The following is a 20,170-nucleotide window of genomic DNA, read 5'->3' on the forward strand; positions in this document are numbered from 1 at the left end:
GTGAGGGTAGCAACTCTGCTTCTAGAACTTCTAGAGTTGTGTTCCATACAAAAGATTCCCTATAGTGGTGAATAGGTCAAGTTCTGTAGATATGAATTTTTATTTCACTGAGAAATGCAAAGAAACGGAAGAGGAACAATGAAAGAACCATATGGAGGAATTTACTTCAGTGCTTTTATTGGGATAAATGTTCTATTTTTGAATAGCAAAAATTTTCCCATGAAAACTAAAAATAATCCTAATACCCCTTTGTTAAAATAGTCCATGTCTTTTAATAAATATTTTAAATCTTCCACTAACTAGCTTAGAAGTAACATATGAATATTGGTGGAGTTTGGGGTGCTTTGGCAATGGCAAGGTGTGATAATTGTGAACATCCAAAGCATAAGCATTAACATTATTGTAAACTTGCAAACATGGTATGTAAATTATAATGATGATTAAACAATAAAATTAAATTTAAAATCTCTCTTACTAGTTTATTCACATGTGTGAAATAGGTGTTATTTTTGTTTCTTTTGTTTGTTTGTTGCTTTTTGTTTTTTGGGTTTTTTGGGTTACACCCGGCAGTGCTCAGGAGTTACTACTGGCTCTGTGCTCAGAAATCGCTCCTGGCAGGAGCATCACCAGGTATGGACCCCGAAAAAAAATTAAAATTAAAATAAAGTAAAGAATCTACCTGAGCTCTTAGTGCTGCCAATTATCAGACTCAATAAAATGACAATGTGGGACAAAAAATGTGCCCTGGATCTCATCCCCCCCAAGACTATCTCAAAAGCTTTAATGGGGATATTTATGTTGTCTATGAATGTTTAATTTATTAATATTTATACCTCTTAGCATGTCTATATCCAAATGAAAAGGTAGCTTCCTCCATCCCCCTTTTTTTAAAAAAATTATTTATTCTTCATTTCTTATTCTGGTTCTGCTTAGTATGAAATTCTAGAAGAAATATCTTCTTGGGAAAAAATCTCAGGTCAAAAACAGGGCACAGAGATTGTATAGCCTGACATTTTTACTCCCCAAAGCACCAACAATATAAAATGGTATCATTTCTTTATGCATAGGTACACTAAAATGGGTAAATCTTACATATAGAAATAAGCTCTTATCTATCTACTAGGGATAAAAACCCATAAAGTTTATCATACAGGGGCACCTTCCACCCTGGCCATTTGTCATGTGAACTCGACTTAGACCTTATGTGATCGGACATCACTGGATGTTCAAATCCTGGATCACAATCATAGAACTGACACAGTTCCCTGCAACAGCACCAGGAATCAAACTTGCCCCTTGGGAGAGTCCCAAATACAGCTCTGGCACCAACTTGTGCCATGTTCATACAACATCCTGATGACTAGCAAACAACAACTTGATCTTAAGGCAGGTTGCCCCATCTCATCACCTAATGGTGAGATGAAATAAGAGGGCACTTCATGCTTTGATCTATGCAAAAAACAAGACCATTAATTACAGAAGACTGACTGCAACAACTATGACTGAGCAGGACTTCTGAAACCATAAAAAAAGACCCTATCCTAGACTTTTTTTCCCTAGGACCTGTGCAAAAACCAAGATCTCTAATTACAGAATACTGACTTTGACAACCACAACTGTGCAAAACATAAAAAGATTTCAAAATTTGAAAATGAACATGGCTATAACGTGGATCCCATGACAGGATCCTTCAATGGTGGAGAAACCCTATATTTCTTCAGCCAAGGGAATTTCCTTTCTAATTTCCCCAAATACTGTGCATGTACAAGAAGGTGACACTGGTTATCCCCTTCCTTTATATTTTTTCCTTTCCTTTTCTTTCTTCATTTAACTTTATATTTATAGTTTCTAGACATGGGCTCCTCCACCCTTTTTTTGTCTTTTTTTAAAATTTTTATTGTGACCAAAGTGCATTACAAATCTTTCACTGCATCATTTATGGTACATAGTGACAATGAATGAGGGGCATTCCCACCACCAGTGCTGTCCTCCATCTGCCCCTATTCCCAGTATGCATCCCATATCTCCCTCCGCTCCCCCCCCCCAGTATGCTAGTGCAACTGGTCTCCACGTTACAGCTTGTTGTAGATTGAGCATCCATTCCACCATCATTGGAGATAAAAAGGATAAGAAAAAGTGGAGAAAACAATTTGGTGATAACTACCAAAAGAAAATGAGAAAAGAAAAAAAAAGAAAGAAAAATGGAAGAAAAAGGAAAAAATGTACCCGGCAAATAAAAATAAATCTCTAAATAATAACCACAATCGTGAAAAAGAAAGAGAAAAGTGGGGCTGGAGAGATAGCATGAAGGTAAGGCATTTGCCTTTCATGCAGGAGGTCATCGGTTCGAATCCCGTTGCCCCATAAGGTCCCCCGTGCCTACCAGGAGCAATTTCTGAGCCTGGAGCCAGGAATAACCCCTGAGCACTGCTGGGTGTGACCCAAAAACCAAAAAAAAAAAAAAAAAAAAAAAAGAGAGAAAGATAAAAGTGGAAGAACAAAGAGAAGGAAAATAAAGTAAAAAACTAACAAATCAAAACAAAATAAGAAAAAGTATAGGTGCTGGGGTGGTAGCGTTTGGCATTCTTCCCACTTTTTTTTTTTGCATAGGCACAATAAGCATTGGGGAAGAAAGGAAATTCTCGTGGCCTAAGAGATTCAGGGTTTCTCCATCCTTGAAGCATTCCATCATGGGATCAACCCCTGGCTCCATATATACTCATTACCCCATCCCAAAGGCTTTTTTGTGATGCCAGGAAAATTTCCTCTCGGTTGTGTGTGAGAAATATAATGCTTGACTCAAAGACAGGAAGGGGATAGGGGAGGAGGTTAATTGGGGACATTGTTGATGGGAAAATTGTACTGGTGAAGGTGTATGTGCATTTTATCTGAAACTCAACTATAAATATGTTTTTGACCATGGTGTTTAAATAAAGAAATTATTATTAAAATATTGTAGTACCATGATTTGCAAAGTTTTTCATAATACAGTTCTAGGCATTCAATATTCAAAAGCCACCCCCTCAAAATATTCCAGTCACTACCAAAGGAACAAAACTTTTCTGTATCAACCTATTGGAAGCACTTTCTTCTTACTGTCCTCCTATTATCTATTATCTATCTATACCTCTCTGTTATCTATAATGCAATAGTCCTGTAGAGGAGTGAGAGCACCCAATGTTTCTTTCTTTTTACTTATTTTACTGAACATCCATGTTTTCAGAAAAAGAAACTTTTTTATTATAATTTTTATATTATATTATATTTTTATATAAATAATAAATTATATAATATATAATTTTATTATAATTTTATATTATATATTATATATTTTATATATATTATATTACAATAATTTTTATTGTGACCAAAGAGTGAATAACAAGTTTTTCACAGTAATATTTAAGGTACATAGTGACATGAATTCCCACCACCAAGGTTGCCCTCCTCCCTCCACCCCTTTTTCCAGCATGTGCCCCATATCTCCCCTTTGTCCCCCGGAGTGCTAGTGAAACTGTTTTTATTTTTCTTTATGTGAAGGTAATTGCAATGTATATACGAAAACCCACTGATATGTAGTTGAATACTAAGGTATGTATAAGGTAAGTTATAGTAAATAGTATTGACATGACTATAGAGTTTTACATATTTTTCAAATTAATTTTCTTCATTCCTTAGAATTGGAACAGCTTAATATATGGAAGGTCAATTTTTTTTATTAACCAACTTTATTACATACATGATTGTATTTGGGTTTCATTCATGTAAAGAACACCACCCATCACCAGTGCAACATTCCCATCCCCAATGTCCAAAATCTCCCTCCTCCCCACCCAACTCCTGCCTGTACTCTAGACAGGCTTTCTATTTCCCTCATACATTCTCATTATTAGGATAGTCCAAAACATAGTTATTTCTCTAACTAAACTCATCCCTGTTTGCGGTGAGCTTCATGAGGTGAGCTGGAACTTCCAGCTTTTTACTCTTTTGTGTCTGAAAATTATTATTGCAAAAATGTCTTTCACTTTTCTTAAAACCCATAGATGAATGAGACCATTCTGCGTTTTTCTTTCTCTCTCTCTGACTTATTTCACTCAGCATAATAGATTCCATGTACATCCATGTATAGGAGAATTTCATGACTTCATCTCTTCTGACAGCTGCATAATACTCCATTGTGTGTATGTACCAAAGTTTCTTTAGCCATTCATCTGTTGAAGGGTATCTTGGCTGTTTCCAGAGTCTTGCTATGGTAAATAGTGCTGCAATGAATATAAGTGTAAGGAAGGGGTTTTTGTATTGTATTTTTGTGTTCCTAGGGTATATTCCTAGGAGTGGTATAGCTGGATCGTATGGGAGCTCGATTTCCAGTTTTTGGAGGAATCTCCATATTGCTTTCCATAAAGGTTGAACTAGACGGTATTTCCACCAACAGTGGATAAGAGTTCCTTTCTCTCCACATCCCCACCAACACTGCTTGTTTTCATTCTTTGTGATGTGTGCCAATCTCTGGGGTGTGAGATGGTACCTCATAGTTAGTTGTTTTGATTTGCATCTCCCTGATGATTAGTGATGTGGAGCATTTTTTCATGTGTCTTTTGGCCATATGTATTTCTTCTTTCAAAGTCAAAGTGTCTGTCCATTTCTTCTCCCCATTTTTTGATGGGATTAGATGTTTTTTTTCTTGTAAAGTTCTGTCACTGCCTTGTATATTTTAGAAATGAGCCCCTTATCTGATTGGTATTGGGTGAATAGTTTCTCCCACTCAGTGGGGGGCTCTTGTATCCTGGGCGCTATTTCTTTTGAGGTGCAGAAGCTTCTCAGTTTAATATATTCCCATCTACTAATTTCTGCTTTCACTTGCTTGGAGAGGGCAGTTTCCTCCTTGAATATGCCTTTAGTCTCAATGTCCTGGAGTGTTTTACCTATGTGTTGTTCTATATATCTTATGGTTTTGGGTCTGATATCGAGGCCTTTAATCCATTTGGATTTAACCTTCGTACATGTTAGCTGGGTTCTAAGTTCAATTTTTTGCAAGTGGCTACCAGTTGTGCCAACACCACTTGTTGAAGAGGCTTTCTTTGTTCCATTTAGGATTTCTTGCACCTTTATCAAAAATTAGGTGATTGAATGTCTGGGGAACATTCTATGAATATTCAAGCTTATTCCACTGATCTGAGGGCCTGTCCTTATTCCAATACCATGCTGTTTTGATAACTATTGCTTTGTAGTAAAGTTTAAAGTTGGGGAAAGTAATTCCTCCCATATTCTTTTTCCCAATGATTGCTTTAGCTATTCGAGGGTGTTTATTGTTCCAAATGAATTTCAAAAGTGCCTGATCCACTCTTTGAAGAATGTCATGGGTATCTTTAGGGGGATTGCATTAAATATGTACAATGCTTTGGGGAGTATTGCCATTTTGATGATGTTAATCCTGCCAATTCATGATCAGGGTACGTGTTTCCATTTCCACGTGTCCTCTCTTATTTCTTGGAGCAGAGTTTTATAGTTTTCTTTGTATAGGTCCTTCACATTTTTAGTCAAGTTGATTCCAAGATAATTGAGTTTGTGTGGCACTATTGTGAATGGGGTTGTTTTCTTAATGTCCATTTCTTCCTTATTAGTATTGTTGTATAGAAAGGCCATTGATTTTTGTGTGTTAATTTTGTAGCCTGCCACCTTGCTATATGAGTTTATTGTTTCTAGAGCTTTTTGGTAGAGTCTTTAGGGTTTTCTAAGTAGAGTATCATGTCACCTGCAAACAGTGTGAACTTGTCGTCTTCCTTTTGTATCTGGATTCCCTTGATATCTTTTTCTTGCCTAATTGCTATAGTGCTTACTTCCAGTGCTATGTTGAATAGGAGTGGTGAGAGAGGACAGCCTTGTCTTGTGCCAGAATTTAGAGGAAAGGCTTGCAGTTTTTCTCCATTGAGGACAATATTTGCCTCTGGATTGTGGTAGATGGCCTTAACTATATTGAGAAAAGTTCCTTCTATTCCCATCTTGCTGAGAGTTTTGATCAAGAATGTGTGTTGGACCTTGTCAAATGCTTTCTCTGCGTCTATTAATATGATCATGTGATTTTTATTTTTCTTGTTGTTGATGTTGTGTATTATGTTGATAGATATATGGATGTTAAACCAGCCTTGCATTCCTGGGATGAAACCTTCTTGATCGTAGTGGATGATCTTCTTAATGAGGCATTGAATCCTATTTGCCAGGATTTTGTTGAGGATCTTTGCATCTGTATTCATCAGCGATATTGGTCTGTAATTTTCTTTTTTTGTAGCATCTCTGTCTGCTTTGGGTATCAAGGTGATGTTGGCTTCATAAAAGCTATTTGGAAGTTTTCCTGTTTTTTTGATTTCATGAAAGAGTCTTGCCAGGATTGGTAGTAGTTCCTCTTGAAAGGTTTGAAAGAATTCATTAGTAAATTCATCTGGGCCTGGACTTTTGTTTTTGGGTAGACATTTGATTACTGTCTTAATTTCCTCAATAGTACTGGGTGTGTTTAGATATGCTACATCCTCTTCATTCAACTGTGGAAGATTATGAGTCCACAAATTTATCCATTTCCTTCAGTTTTTCATTTTTAGTGGCATAGAGTTTCTCAAAGTAGTTTCTGATTACCCTTTGAATCTCTACCATATCAGTAGTGATCTCTCCTTTTTCATTACTAATACAAGTTATCAATTTTCTCTCTCTTTCTTTCTTTGTTAGTTTTGCCAGTGGGCTATCAATTTTGTTTATTTTTTCAAAGAACCAACTTCTGCTTTCGTTGATCTTTTGGATTGTTTTTCGGGTTTCCAGTTCATTGATTTCTGCTCTTAGCTTTGTTATTTCCTTCTGCCTCCCTATTTTTGGGTCCTTTTGTCGAGCACTTTCTAATTCTATGAGCTGCATCATTAAGCTATTCAGGTATGCCCCTTCTTCTTTCTTGATGTGTGCTTGCAAAGCTATAAATTTTCCTCTCAGTACTGCTTTTGCTGTGTCCCATAGGTTCTGATAGTTTGTGTCTCCATTGTCATTTGTTTTCAGGAATGTTTTGATTTACTTCTTGATTTCATCTCTGACCCACTGGTTATTCAGTATGAGGGTGTTTAACTTCCTGGTGTTAAAGTTTTTCTTCTGTGTCCCTTTGTAGTTCACATATAATTTCAGGGCTTTGTGGTCAGCAAAGGCAGTCTGCAAAATTTTTATCCTCTTGATATTATGGAGGTATGTTTTCTGTGCTAGCATGTAATCTATCCTGAAGAATGTCCCATGTACATTAGAGAAAAATGTGTATCCAGGCTTCTGGAGATGGAGTGTCCTGTATATATCTACTAGGCCTCTTTCTTCCACTTCTCTGTTCAGGTCTAGTATATACTTGTTGGGTTTCATTCTGGTTGACCTGTCTAGTATTGACAATGCTGTGTTGAGGTCTCCCACAATTATTGTGTTGTTATTGATATTATTTTTCAGATTTGTCAACAGTTGTATTAAATATTTTGCTGGCCCCTCATTTAGTGCATATATGTTTAGGAGAGTGATTTCTTCCTGCTATATGTATCCCTTGATTAATACAAAATGTCCATCTTTGTCCCTTACAACTTTCCTAAGTATAAAGTTTGCATCATCTGATATTAGTATGGACACTCCTGCTTTTTTATGGGTGTTGTTTGCTTGGATGATTTTCCTCCAGCCTTTTATTTTGAGTCTATGTTTGTTCTGACTATTCAGGTGCGTTTCTTGTAGGCAGCAGAAGGTTGGGTTGAGTTTTTTGATCCATTTAGCCACTCTGTGTCCCTTAAATGGTGCATTTAGTCCATTGACAGTGAGAGAAAGAATTGTCCTGGGAGTTATTGCCATCTTTATATCAAAGTTTGGTGTGTCTGTTGGTAAGCCTTGTCTTAAAATATGCTGTTCCGTTTTTCTTTTAAGAATGGTTTTGTGTCTGTAAAGTTTCTGAGCTGTTGTTTGTCTGTGAAACTATGTATTGTTCCTTCAAACCTGAAAGTGAGTTTTGCTGGGTGCAGTATTCTAGGCGAAGCATTTATTTCATTGAGTTTTGTCACTATTTCCTACCACTGCCTTCTGGCCTTGAGTGTTTCTGGTCACAGGTCTGCAGTAAATCTCAAGGTTGTTCCCTTGAATGTAATTTCTCTTTTCGATCTTGCTGCTTTCAGAATTCTGTCTCTATCTATGGGATTCATCATTGTGACTAGAATGTGTCTTGGGGTGGTTTTTCTGGGGTCTCTGTTAGTTGGCACTCTTCGGGCATGCAGGATTTGATCGCATGTATTCATTAGCTCTGGTAGTTTCTCTTAATGATGTTCTTGACTGTTGATTCTTCCTGGATTCATATTGATTCCAATGATTCATAAGATGTTTCTGTTGAGCTTATCATAGACTTCTATTTTCATCTGTTCCCATTCTTTGAGTAATTTTTCCATAGTTTGATCTTTTGCTTTGAGGCTTTTTTCCAATTCCTTCTGCTGTATGGAGTTGTTATGCATCTCATCTTCCAGTGTACTGATTTTATCCTCAGCTGCTGTTAACCTGTGGGAAAGCTCAACCATGTTTTTCTTCAATTCATTTACTGAGTTTCTCAGACCTGTTATTTGGTCTGAAATTTCAGTTTGGAGTTTTCTCATTTCTACCTTTATATTCTCTTGATTCTTATTAGTGTTCTCTTCTATACTTTGTTTGAGTTCTTTGAACATCTTCCATATTGCAACTCTAAACTCCTTATCTGAGAGACTGACTAGTTGGTTGGTCATGCTCAAGTCATCAGAGTTGCCATCTTCTTTCTCTATATCTAGCGCTAGCCTGCGTTGTTTCCCCATTATCACACTTGTATTGTGGTTTTTTCTACTTGTTGTGGTTGTTTTCATTGGCTAAATGATGTGCACCATTGTGAAGGGGAGCGGGGCGTCTGTGTTCCTCTGGCTCCTCCCTTTCTGGGTGTGTCGAGTCACCTCCACGGAAAGCTCATGGGAAGGCTGGCCATCTGCTGATGAGCCACATTGAGGATGAAATCAGGCCGAAAATGCAGGACAGCACAGAAGAGAGGCAGATAGGGGTGCTGGCATCTGAGATCCAGCAGAGTTCAGTGGCTCCTCCCTTTCTGGGCATGTCGACTCACCTCCACGGAAGGCTCATAGGATGGCAGGCTGGCAGATGAGCTGCACCCAGGATGAAATCAGGTTGAAAATGCAGGACAAAAATGCAGGACAGCACAGGAGAGAGGCAGATAGGGGTGCTGGCATCTGAGACCCAGCAAAGTTCAGTGGCTCCTCCATTTCTGGGCGTGTCGACTCACCTCCATGGTAGGCTCACGGGAAGGCAGGCTGGCAGATGAGCGGCACCCAGGATGAAATCAGGCCGAAAATGCAGGACAGCATTGGAGAGAGGCAGATGGGGTGCTGGCAGCTGAGATCCAGCAGAGTTCAGTGGAAGGTCCATTTTTATTATTTTTATCACTTTTCAATTCATGTAATATTTAAATTGATTTTACTCATGGATTTTACTTTTTAATTTATTCTGTTCATTGAAACTTTTTTTCGGTGGAGTCTTGCCCAGCAGAGCTCAGATTTTTTTTTTTTCTGGCTCTGTACTTAGAAATTACTCCTGGAAGTCTCAAAGGACTATATGAGATGAAAGGGATTGAATCCTGACGATCTGTTGCAAACAAATGCACTACCCACTGAGCAATCACTCCACTCCTCTATTGATGCAAACGTTTTATGAAAGTGCAACATTATGTATCTTAACTTATTTATCTTTCCTCTGGAAACATTAAGACATTGAAACTACTAAATTTAAGTATGATATTATCTTTTCACCTTAACATCTTTGCATTTTGAGAGTAGACATCAAGAAGTAGAATCAGCAGGAAATTTGTTTCTGTTCAAGAACTTTGTCCATTATAACTAAAACTTGTAAAACTATTGTTTCATGTTACCTAAATAAGGACTAGCAGCAATAACATACTACAAACAGTTGCATCTCTTTTCAGTATTTTTATTAAGATTTTTCATCATATTGGAATAAATTTATAGTTAATGGAATTATTCCTCACTGCTGGCAAGATTTTTTAGCATTCCACCAGTAGTCACAGAACTTTAACATCTTTCTAGTATAGCTAGAGGAACAGACTTTCTTCTTAATCCTGTCTTAGTTACAATTTACTTAGTTACTAGTTACTATTTCCTCAACTTATTTCATTTTAATGTATTGAATTATTTTAACTGTATGAGAATAGACCTTTCTGTCTACATCAGGATGAATGATCAATAACTGAAATATTAATTTTCTTCTCAATAACTGAAATATCATTATCATTATAATAATTATAATTTTCATTATAATAATGAAAATATCATTTTAATTTTCATGATTACTATTTTTGACAAAGCAATGTAAGTTCCCTGTTTCCGTATAAGATATTTTATTCCCCCGGTTTCCCATATGGTCCCCCAAGCCAGGAGCGACTTTTGAGCACATAGCCAGGAGTAACCCCTGAGTGTCACTGGGTGTGGCCCAAAAACAAACAAAAAAAAAGATATTTTATTCTCATTGGTTTGGTATCCATAGCCATCTACTGTATTGAAACTATCACACATATTAAAATAAGATTATTAATGATATTTGGTTTATTACTTATTAAATTGTTTCTAAACTTAAGATGCATCTTAGTGTATTGCCAAATTACATATAAACAATTGTCCTTCAATATTTGTAAACAGTACTCTTTCCTAATTTTTATTCAGTTTTACTGCTGAAAAATTTGAATGTATGTAGTTATTATTTTCTAATGTTGTTTCTGTAGTGATATTTAGAGTGTTTTCAGCAGATTAATGTTACATGAAAATTATATTTCTAAAGTATCTGGATAGGTAGTTTTCAGGAACAGTTTTTAGAAACTCTAAGACTGATTTCTTCACCATGTAATATTTTTTTTTAAATATAGAACGCTTCATTAATTTGGTGCCATCCTTGGGCAGGGGCCATGCTAATCTCTGTATAGATCAATTTTAGTATATGTGCTGTCGAAGTGAGCACACCATGTAATTTCTTGATAATCATACAAATATTCAGAGAAGCAACTCTGAGAGTATTTACTGAATGCTAACAGGCGTGGCTCCGAAGAATAAAAGTTAGTGCTTACAACTAATTTATGAAACAAGTAGAGTATTCTAAAGCCTTTACAGCAATTTGACTAAATAAACTAAGAATATTCAATTTAGTATAATAATTAATTGACAGTATAAGTAGTTTTATTTGATTAATTTTATAATAAATTATTTTAGAAAATTATATAATATAATACAAGTAATTTTATAAAATAAAAAATTATATTTACAGAAAAAGTAGGAATGCTTAATGTTCAGAATCTGCTCATGTAAACTTTTTGAGCTCTGCATCAAAAGGTGTTATGACCAATGAATTGATCTGAGGACAGTCTCCGAATACTACAGTCAAAATTTTAGAGAAAATGTGATGTTGTCTTCATTAATTATGATCTTCCTCTAATCATTTTATTGAGTTTCTGGGTAGAAGTCCACAAAATTTGGTTTGAAGTAAGGACAGAGTGATCCAGTAAAGCTGGGTTGGGTGAATGTGTGGATGTGAGTACGATCAGTAAAGTTATAGAAAGAAATGTTATTATCCTCATAGTCCAAGAAAACCACAATCTTTTTTTTTTTTTTTTTTTTTTTTTTGGTTTTTGGGTCACACCCGGCGTTGCTCAGGGGTTACTCCTGGCTGTCTGCTCAGAAATAGCTCCTGGCAGGCACGGGGGACCATATGGGACACCAGGATTTGAACCAACCACCTTTGGTCCTGGATCGGCTGCTTGCAAGGCAAACGCCGCTGTGCTAACTCTCCGGGCCCAGAAAACCACAATCTTTTGTGGAACATTTTTTATCTGGATGCTTTCTTCCCTGGAATTGTCTTGAAAACCACAAGTAAGAGCTCTATATTCACATCCCTTCTTCTCTAAGACTCTAAGTCTTTTTATAGATGAATGTTGGTGTGAGTTGTCTTTCCTTATTTCCTTCTCATAAACACCTAAAGTCCACTCGTCAGTACATTTTAAATCCACTTCCCAATAATATCTCCCTGAAGTGAAATAACTTTGATTAAGTTTGATAAAGTTGTAATCTCCTTCCTCACTGCTGTTATGTCCAACTTGTGTTAAATCTTTGAGGTTCTCTTTGTCCTCTGGATAAGATTGATTCTGATTAAAGTGTTCATGCTTTAAAGTCATGTTAGCTTGAAGAAAAGAAAAGGGAAAGAAGAAAGTAAACATTTGAAAACAAATCATTTATACAGTTTATTTTTTCAAAATGACAGAGAAAATGTAAATAAGATAAAGGGAGAAATTACTTTTTCTCTGATAAACATTTATTGATGAAAGGTGGACAGGGAAAGATTGTATTTTCACCAGGAGTTTAAGTCTACTTTTTTTTTCTTATTCTATAGTACTCTTTATACTGCTAGTATCTAAACAGAAATTTTACTTGAAAATAATATTCTTTCCATATTCTTTACAAGTTACTTATGCTCATTATTTATAATAGATACCATGTGGCCTGAATTCTTTTAACTAACTTTGGACATTTTGATTACCTTCAATTTAATTAACTTCTGTTGAATAATCAGATTAAGTTTTCATCATAGAACCAAGTTGTTGAGAGGCACAGATGAGATAAAGATATGAGGCAATATATGATTGTGGAGTCACTACCAGAATAGCAAATTCTGACACTAGTTTTCAATTTAGGCTAATATTTTATCTTCATTTTCTTTCCTGAAGTTGTAAAATCAATGGTTTATCAAACTCAAGTGTGATACAATTTAGGAGGGGAAAATCAGGATAGCAGAAGAAAGTTTGGAAATGGCAGTGGGTGAGTGAAAAATGTTTTCAGTTTTTACCCAACTGAAAATGTTCCTTTCTCCAGTCTGAAAAATAGCAATAAAAATGGAGACTAAGATTAAACTGTAAGTCACTAATAAGAAAACAAAATGCTCTCTTTTCTACACATCACTTGTACTTTCAACTTTCCATATAGTCGTCCCTAAATTTCACAAACTTTTAAATTCCATAAATTTAAGCAAATTGCATGCTTTCTGTGCTGTATTTAAATTTAGGACTCTTTCTCCCAAGTCAGGCCTATTTTGATGTAATCACTTTTTTCCAGTCACACAAGGTATAGAGACTAACTGGAGTAGAATGTAGTATTTTAGTGTAACTGCCTCTGCTCCTGTCCTTTACTTGGAGAGAATTCCGGCCAGCAGCTTTCTCTCAACCAGGACAGAAGGCAGAAAGGAACTACAAATAATTCGCGAGTGTTATGCTCTTTTGTGAACACCTAAAAAATTAAGCTGTAGAAATTAGTAAAACGCTCAGGGTGACGTTGCCAGATGAGAGGCTTTATTGAGGGGAGAGCAGGGTTTTTATGCCCTGCTCAAGTGGGAGGAGTAGTAACATAGGATTGAAACATAAACCAATCAGATTTGTACAAGTACAACAATTTTAACCAATGGGAGCACATTTTGATGGCGGGAAGGATAAGGAGGAACCTGGCAGGATGAGGGGAGGGGAAGCAAATTCTTAAACAAATAGCTAATTGATGTTTACGCAAATACAATTTTTTGTTTAGCCTATTTTCCATTTAAATCTTTCTTTTGTGCAAGCAATAAGGATCATAATTTAAACTTTACAAAAACATATCTATAACTATATGCTTGAGAGCAGATACAAAAACAGATTCCATGGAAAGGTTAAGGAATCTGGTTAAGCCAGATTCTTTGTGCTGAGCTAAATTTATTTGCAGAGTTTTCTGTTGGTTCGGGGCTATGCAAACTTTATGGCTTAGATCAGGCAGGCGGTGGAAAATTCATCCAGAGTTCCATTGAATATGTGGGTGTACGGTCGCCCACATTTTAGTACTCCATGATCTCATTTAATTTTATTAATATCCTCCTCAAATAGAATAGAAGCTATGAAAAATATTTTCCTTTTATCTTGAGGATTTTTTCCCAGATCATCTCAGAGTTGAGGTTAAAGTTATGACTAAGACTTCTAAACTTATTCCTCTATTTTGGATTTATAATAAAATCTTTCATATTTTTCTTCAGAGAAATTTGTCAAGGTTCTCTACTTCTCAACATTATCTGATTCTCTCTTTGGTTACTTCTTTTATGATAGAATTTGGACTTCTGTTTAAAGATTTTACATTTTTTTTGTTTTTTCAGCCACACCCGTTTGATGCTCAGGGGTTACTCCTGGCCAAGTGCTCAGAAATTACCCCTGGCTTGGGGGAACCATATGGGATGCCAGGGGATCGAACCATGGTCCTTCCTTTGTTGTGGGCCAATTCTGTTGCAGACTTCAGCGCCTGCAAACAGATCCTTCGTGGAGTTCGGGAATCCTTCATGGGGAGAGAGTGAGTACACGAAATGGCGAAAAGACGGAGCAATATTGTAGAAATGAAATGAGACCACACAAAATGCATGGGGACTTGCGTCTAAAAAGACGAAGACAAATTTATTTTTTGAGCTGGCTTCTTTTAAGGTTTGAGGTTTGGAATGCAGGGTGTAAATTTTTGACATCAAAGAAAATGGGAGAAGAATGAAGGACCATGGATAAAATTTGCACATTAAAGAACTGATACTGAAGTTGAAAAGAAGTTTTGTTTTGGGTTAGTTTTGTTTTGGGTAAGCAGGGGGAAACAGGTAATTTTCAGTGGGAGACTTTTGGCGGGATTTGTACTGTCCTCCTTTGTTAGAATTACTAGGGCTTGATTTTTAATATTGGTTAAAAATAAAGAGAGAGATAGTTACAGCCACTTTAGAATTATGGCCAAACAATCCACGCAAAGGGTCAACTGGTTTTGACTGCTCTAAGCGGGCCTTTTTGGCAAATAATTCTTTTTCAGGAGTGCAACACTATTTAATGTGTGCCCTTCCTGAGTGAGGCGCAACATTCCTTGACTAGCGCTTGTAAGGCAGACACCTTACGTCTAGTGCCACCACACTGGCCCATATTTTACATTTTTAAGCTAAAATCTTTATTATTATTATTATTGTTGTTGTTGTTTTTGGTTTTGGGACCACACTTGGAATCACTCCTGGCAGGATGGAGACACCGTAAGGGTCAGATAAATGCACTGCATTCCTGCTGTGCTATCACTCCAACCCCTAAAGATTTTACTTTTCATATATATAGAAAGAAGAAAGAAAGAAAGAATGCAAGAAAGAAACAAAAATAAAGATGGAAGGAAGAAGGAACGAAGGAAGGAAGGAACGAAGGAAGAAGAGAAAGAAGGAAGGAAGGGAGGAAAGAAAGAAGGAAAGAAAAAGAAAGAAAAAGAACGAAAGAAGAAAGAAAGGAAAGAAGGATAGAAAGATAGAAAGAAGGAAAGCAATGAAGGAAAGCATAGAAAGAAAAAGCAGCATATTTGTCTAGCAAGCAGCTGACCCAGGACCTAAGGTGGTTGGTTCAAATAGCTGCTGGCAGGCACGGGGGACCATATGGAACACCGGGATTTGAAACAACCACCTTAAGTCCTATGTTGGCTGCTTATGCTGCTGTGCTATTTCTCGAGCCCTTTTGAAGCTATTCTTAAAGTGAAGAATGAAAAGCTAAATGAAACAAGACATTTTCACAAGTTAGAAGCAGCAACAAAGGTTGGGTCCCAGAGTCCAGGAAGGCATTCACAAGTCTGAAAAGCCCCACTCCACATGCTTCAAAATCACTGTCCACATTCCTCTAAATATGTTACATGGTTTTCTCCTTTCCATGTGACTCTCAAATCTGTTCAATTGTGATATTTTGTATTTTCCTAGGGATCATTTAGAAGGTTTTCATTTCATCATCCACTGTGTAGCAATATCCTCAACTTGTCCTTAATCTCTGATTTGCACTGAAGTCTAAACTAAACTCACCTCTTTTAAAAAATAATTTTTATTGTAACCTAGGTGAATTATGAATCATTCACAGTAACATTTAAGGAATATAATGACATTGAATCAGGGGCATTTCCACCACCAGTGTTGTCCTCTCTCCACCCCTGTTCCTAGCATCCCCCCTTTTTTTTTACCCCCTGAACTACTGGTATAACTGGTCCTTCTGTGTATAGCTTGTGGTAGAGGGTATCGATTCTATTGTCAATGACTTTGGGTTTGGTGTTTAAGTCTAATAATTTTTTATTTCTACTCAATATTTATACGACTGTTTGGTCCTGGTACCATCCATTTTTTTTTTATATTTTCTTCTATTTTTTTTCAAACACAAACACAACTTGAATCATCTTGTTCTGTCACATAAATTGAGGGAGAAAAACAATAAAAACATAAACTCACCTTTGACTTTATATGCATCTTCCTTTTCTTTTTTCACCCGATCTCTTTCCAGAAATACTTTCTCTCGTTTTCTAACTTCTCTCTCTTTGTCATGATGCTCTTTCCAACCAATATAACTAATCCCAGCAATGAGGATCCCCAGCACAGGAACAGTACCTATCAGAGCTGCTTTCCATGGAGATATCCTAGGGAAGAAGGGTTCTAACACAGAGACACACATACAGATGAGGACTGGCCTATTAATGAGATTGTATGAGGGAAATGGAGAGCCTGTTTAGAGTACAGGCGGGGGCCAGGTGGGGAGGAGGGATACTTGGGACATTGTTGATTGGAATTTTGCACTAGTGATGGGTGGTGTTCTTTACATGACTGAAGTCCAAACACAATCATGTATGTAATCAACGTGTTTAAATAAAATAAAAATAAAAAAGAATACAAAAAGAAAAGAAAAGAAACTCCTGTGTCATACTGAGAATTGGTTGCCAGGCACATAGGAACCATTGTGAGAATACAGGGGTAGAGGAGTTGTGTGGATAGTTATTGGTGGAGAGTGTTACACCCCACTCAGGAAGGGCACACATCAGAAGCGCCTTTCAGCCTTCTTAGGTGTAGTGCTCTCCTGAAAAGGAATTATTTGCCAAAGTGGCCCGCTTAGAGCAGTCAAAATCAGTTTACCCTTCACATGGATTGTTTGGCTATAATTCTGAACGTGGCTGCAAGTATCTCTCTCTTTATTTTTGACCATTATTAGAAATCAGGCCTCAATATTTCTTTCTAACAAAGAAGCACAGTATCAAATCCCACTGAAAGTCTCCCACTGACCAGCTCTCTGTGATCTCTGCTACCTTGGCGCCAAGATTATGTTTTTTTTCCAAAACTTAGCTCATAAGTAAAGCAATTTTCAGTTTTCCCCAAAACTCTAAAACATTTCTCTCTCTTCCCACTTCCCTGAAAATTACCTGGTTTCTCCTGCTTACCCAAAACAAAGCAAACCCACAACAGAAACTGCTTTTCACCTTCAGTATCGGTTCTTTAATATGGAGATTTTAGCCATGGCCTTTCATTCTGTTTTTCTGACCATCTCCCACTTTCTTTGATCTCCAAAATTACACCCCACATTCCAGAGCTTACCCCTTAAAAGTTACCAAGCTCAAAAAATAAATTTGTCTTTGTCTTTCTAGACACAAGTCCCCATGCATTGTGTGTGGTAATTCATTTCTACAATATTGTTCCATCTTTCCACCATTTCATGTTCCCACTCTCTCCCCGTGAAGGTTTCCCGGACTCCACGAAGAACCTGCTTAGAGGCGCTGGCGTCTACAGCAGAATTGGCACTCAATGTTTGGAGGCCATCGGAGAGAGTAAGCTACCACTTTGTCTTTTCTCCTATCCTTTTTTTTCCTTCTCTTTTTAATTTTTTAGGAACGTGAAATAGGGCCTCGTCAGGTTGCCTAGGAACCCCTGGACAGTACCAGGTTCAAGATGAGAAGGTATACAAATAACATGAGTCAAAATTATTCTAAGCAACAAATTCTTTCTGATACTATAAAGTATATTCTGAGAGCTAAGAGTTCTGCCATATCTCAACAACAGATACAGCAATTCATTCTATTCTTAGAGACTTATAGCCTCTGGTTTATTGAGATAGGTACTCTATGTTTGGAAGATTGGCTATAAGTACAGCAGGATATTCAGGATGTATATGAAACGTATGGTCCTGATGCCCACCTAAATCTTATCTATACGATTTGGACAGAGGTTATGGAGGTGATTGATGATAGACAAGAATTAATACACGCAGCCCAGACAACTAGGGCAGATATGGAGCACAGTTATGATCAGCAGTCCAGGCAGAAGCCTAATATAAATTTTAAAAGGAGAACTAGCGATCAGGGGCTTGATAGAGCAAAAGACGGCTCAGAAATTTTAACAGCTGAAATGCCGGTTTCTTCTATAGCATCTCTAAACTTAGAGACAAAGGAATCAACCAGAAGGCACCAAGAATATACTTCGGCCTTCAAGGATAGTCTCCAGGAAGCTCGTAGGACAGGCGATTTGGAATTCTGTTTCTCTTTGATCCTAGATAATGAAGACGAACCAAAATGGGAACCCTTGCCTTTAACCGTCCTCAAGGAACTTAAGCAGGCAGTGAAAGATTTTGGGTCATCATCTCCCTATAGAATTCAACTAATTGAAAGTGTTGCAGCCAGGTGGATGACTGTCAGTGACTGGTATAAAACAGCAAAATCTGTGTTAAGTCCTGGAGATTATGTAATTTGGAAGACAGAGTATGCGGAGCAAGCAAAAGCCTTAATCCAGCAAAACCTCCGCTCAGGGGCTAGAGTGCGAAAGTTAACTCTTTCTGAACTCCTAGGTACTGAAGAATATGAGGATTTGGACACGCAGGCGAGAGTAGGAAAGCCAGTCCTGCAAGAGATCTCAAAATTAGCCTTGGCTTCTTGGAAGAAGTTAAAACCCCTAGAGATTAAAGGAACAACTTTAGTGGGAATAAAACAAAAACCTTATGAACTTTTTGAATCTTTTGTGGCTAGATTAGAAGGAGTGGTTGATTCTGATTTTCAAGGAGAGTTTAAGATCATGGTACAATCGTTGACAAACACTATTCAAATCCACAAAGGTCAATGAATTGCTCAGTTATTACTATTACCTTACTACAACCTACCTAATCCCACCCTAAAAGAGGAGAGAGGGACAGAAGGTTTTGGCTCTACGGATCTAATTGCTTGGATCAAACAATAAAAATGAAAAGACCTTTAAGGCCAATAAAGGTGCAGGGAAAGGAGATATTAGGACTCATGGATTCAGGGGCAGATGTCTCCTATATAGAAGGAAAAGATTGGCCATCTTCTTGGCCCACAAAGTACACTTCTTCGTCACTAATGGGTCTTGGATTAGCAAATAATGTAGCAAGAAGTACAAAAATTTTGAGTTGGGATGACGGTGAGGACAAAGGACGATTTCAACCATATGTCCTGTCCATATTGCCGTTTACTTTATGGGGCAGAGATGTTCAAGAAGAGATGGGCCTTGCCTTTGTTAAGACCAAACATTTAAAGAATTTGCAAATTCCTAGGGATCAGAATTTTTCCTAGGGGCCGCTGTTCAGTACTATGCAGAAAAAAATAACATGGAAATCAGATGAGCCTGTCTGGATAGAACAGTGGCCCTTATCCAATGAAAAACTACAGGCTGTTGAATTTTTAGTGCAGGAACAATTAGATCTGGGACACCTAGAGGAATCCACCAGTCCATGGAACACCCCAATTTTTACCATTAAGAAAAAATCAGGAAAATGGAGATTATTACAGGATCTTAGAGCAGTCAATAAGGTAATGCATCACATGGGCACCCTGCAACCAGGGCTCCCTTCTCCTGTAGCAGTCCCACGAGGATTTTTTATAGTCGTTATAGACTTAAAAGATTGTTTTTCTTTCTATTAAATTAGACCCCTCTGATTGTGCACGGTTTGCATTTAGTGTTCCTTCTCCTAACTTTCAAAGACCTTATTGCAGATATCATTGGAAGGTGCTCCCACAAGGAATGAAAAATAGTCCAAATTTATGTCAAAAATTTGTAGATACAGCTCTTTTAAATGTAAGACAAGCTCATCCAAGCGCTTATATCTGTCATTTTGTGGATGATATTCTTTTAGCATGTGAAACAAAGGAACTAACTCTGCAGCTATTGCAAGAGACAGTAAAGGAATTGAACCATTTTGGGCTGTTTGTGGCAGATAAAAAAATTTAATTGAATCCACCTTTTAATTATCTAGGCAGAATTATTAGAGCTGATTATA

At 37.1% G+C, this 20,170-nt stretch overlaps 1 non-coding gene across 1 annotated transcript; it reads right to left on the bottom strand.

Moving 5' to 3' along the window:
- Positions 1-10,944: 10,944 nt before the first annotated feature.
- LOC125996805 (U6 spliceosomal RNA) lies at positions 10,945-11,046 on the bottom strand. The gene has a single exon (XR_007491480.1). It is a non-coding gene; the product is annotated as a U6 spliceosomal RNA (small nuclear RNA).
- Positions 11,047-20,170: the final 9,124 nt, after the last annotated feature.

This window comes from Suncus etruscus, chromosome 18 (genome assembly GCF_024139225.1).
Source record: "Suncus etruscus isolate mSunEtr1 chromosome 18, mSunEtr1.pri.cur, whole genome shotgun sequence".
Classification (NCBI taxonomy): Eukaryota; Metazoa; Chordata; class Mammalia; order Eulipotyphla; family Soricidae; genus Suncus; species Suncus etruscus.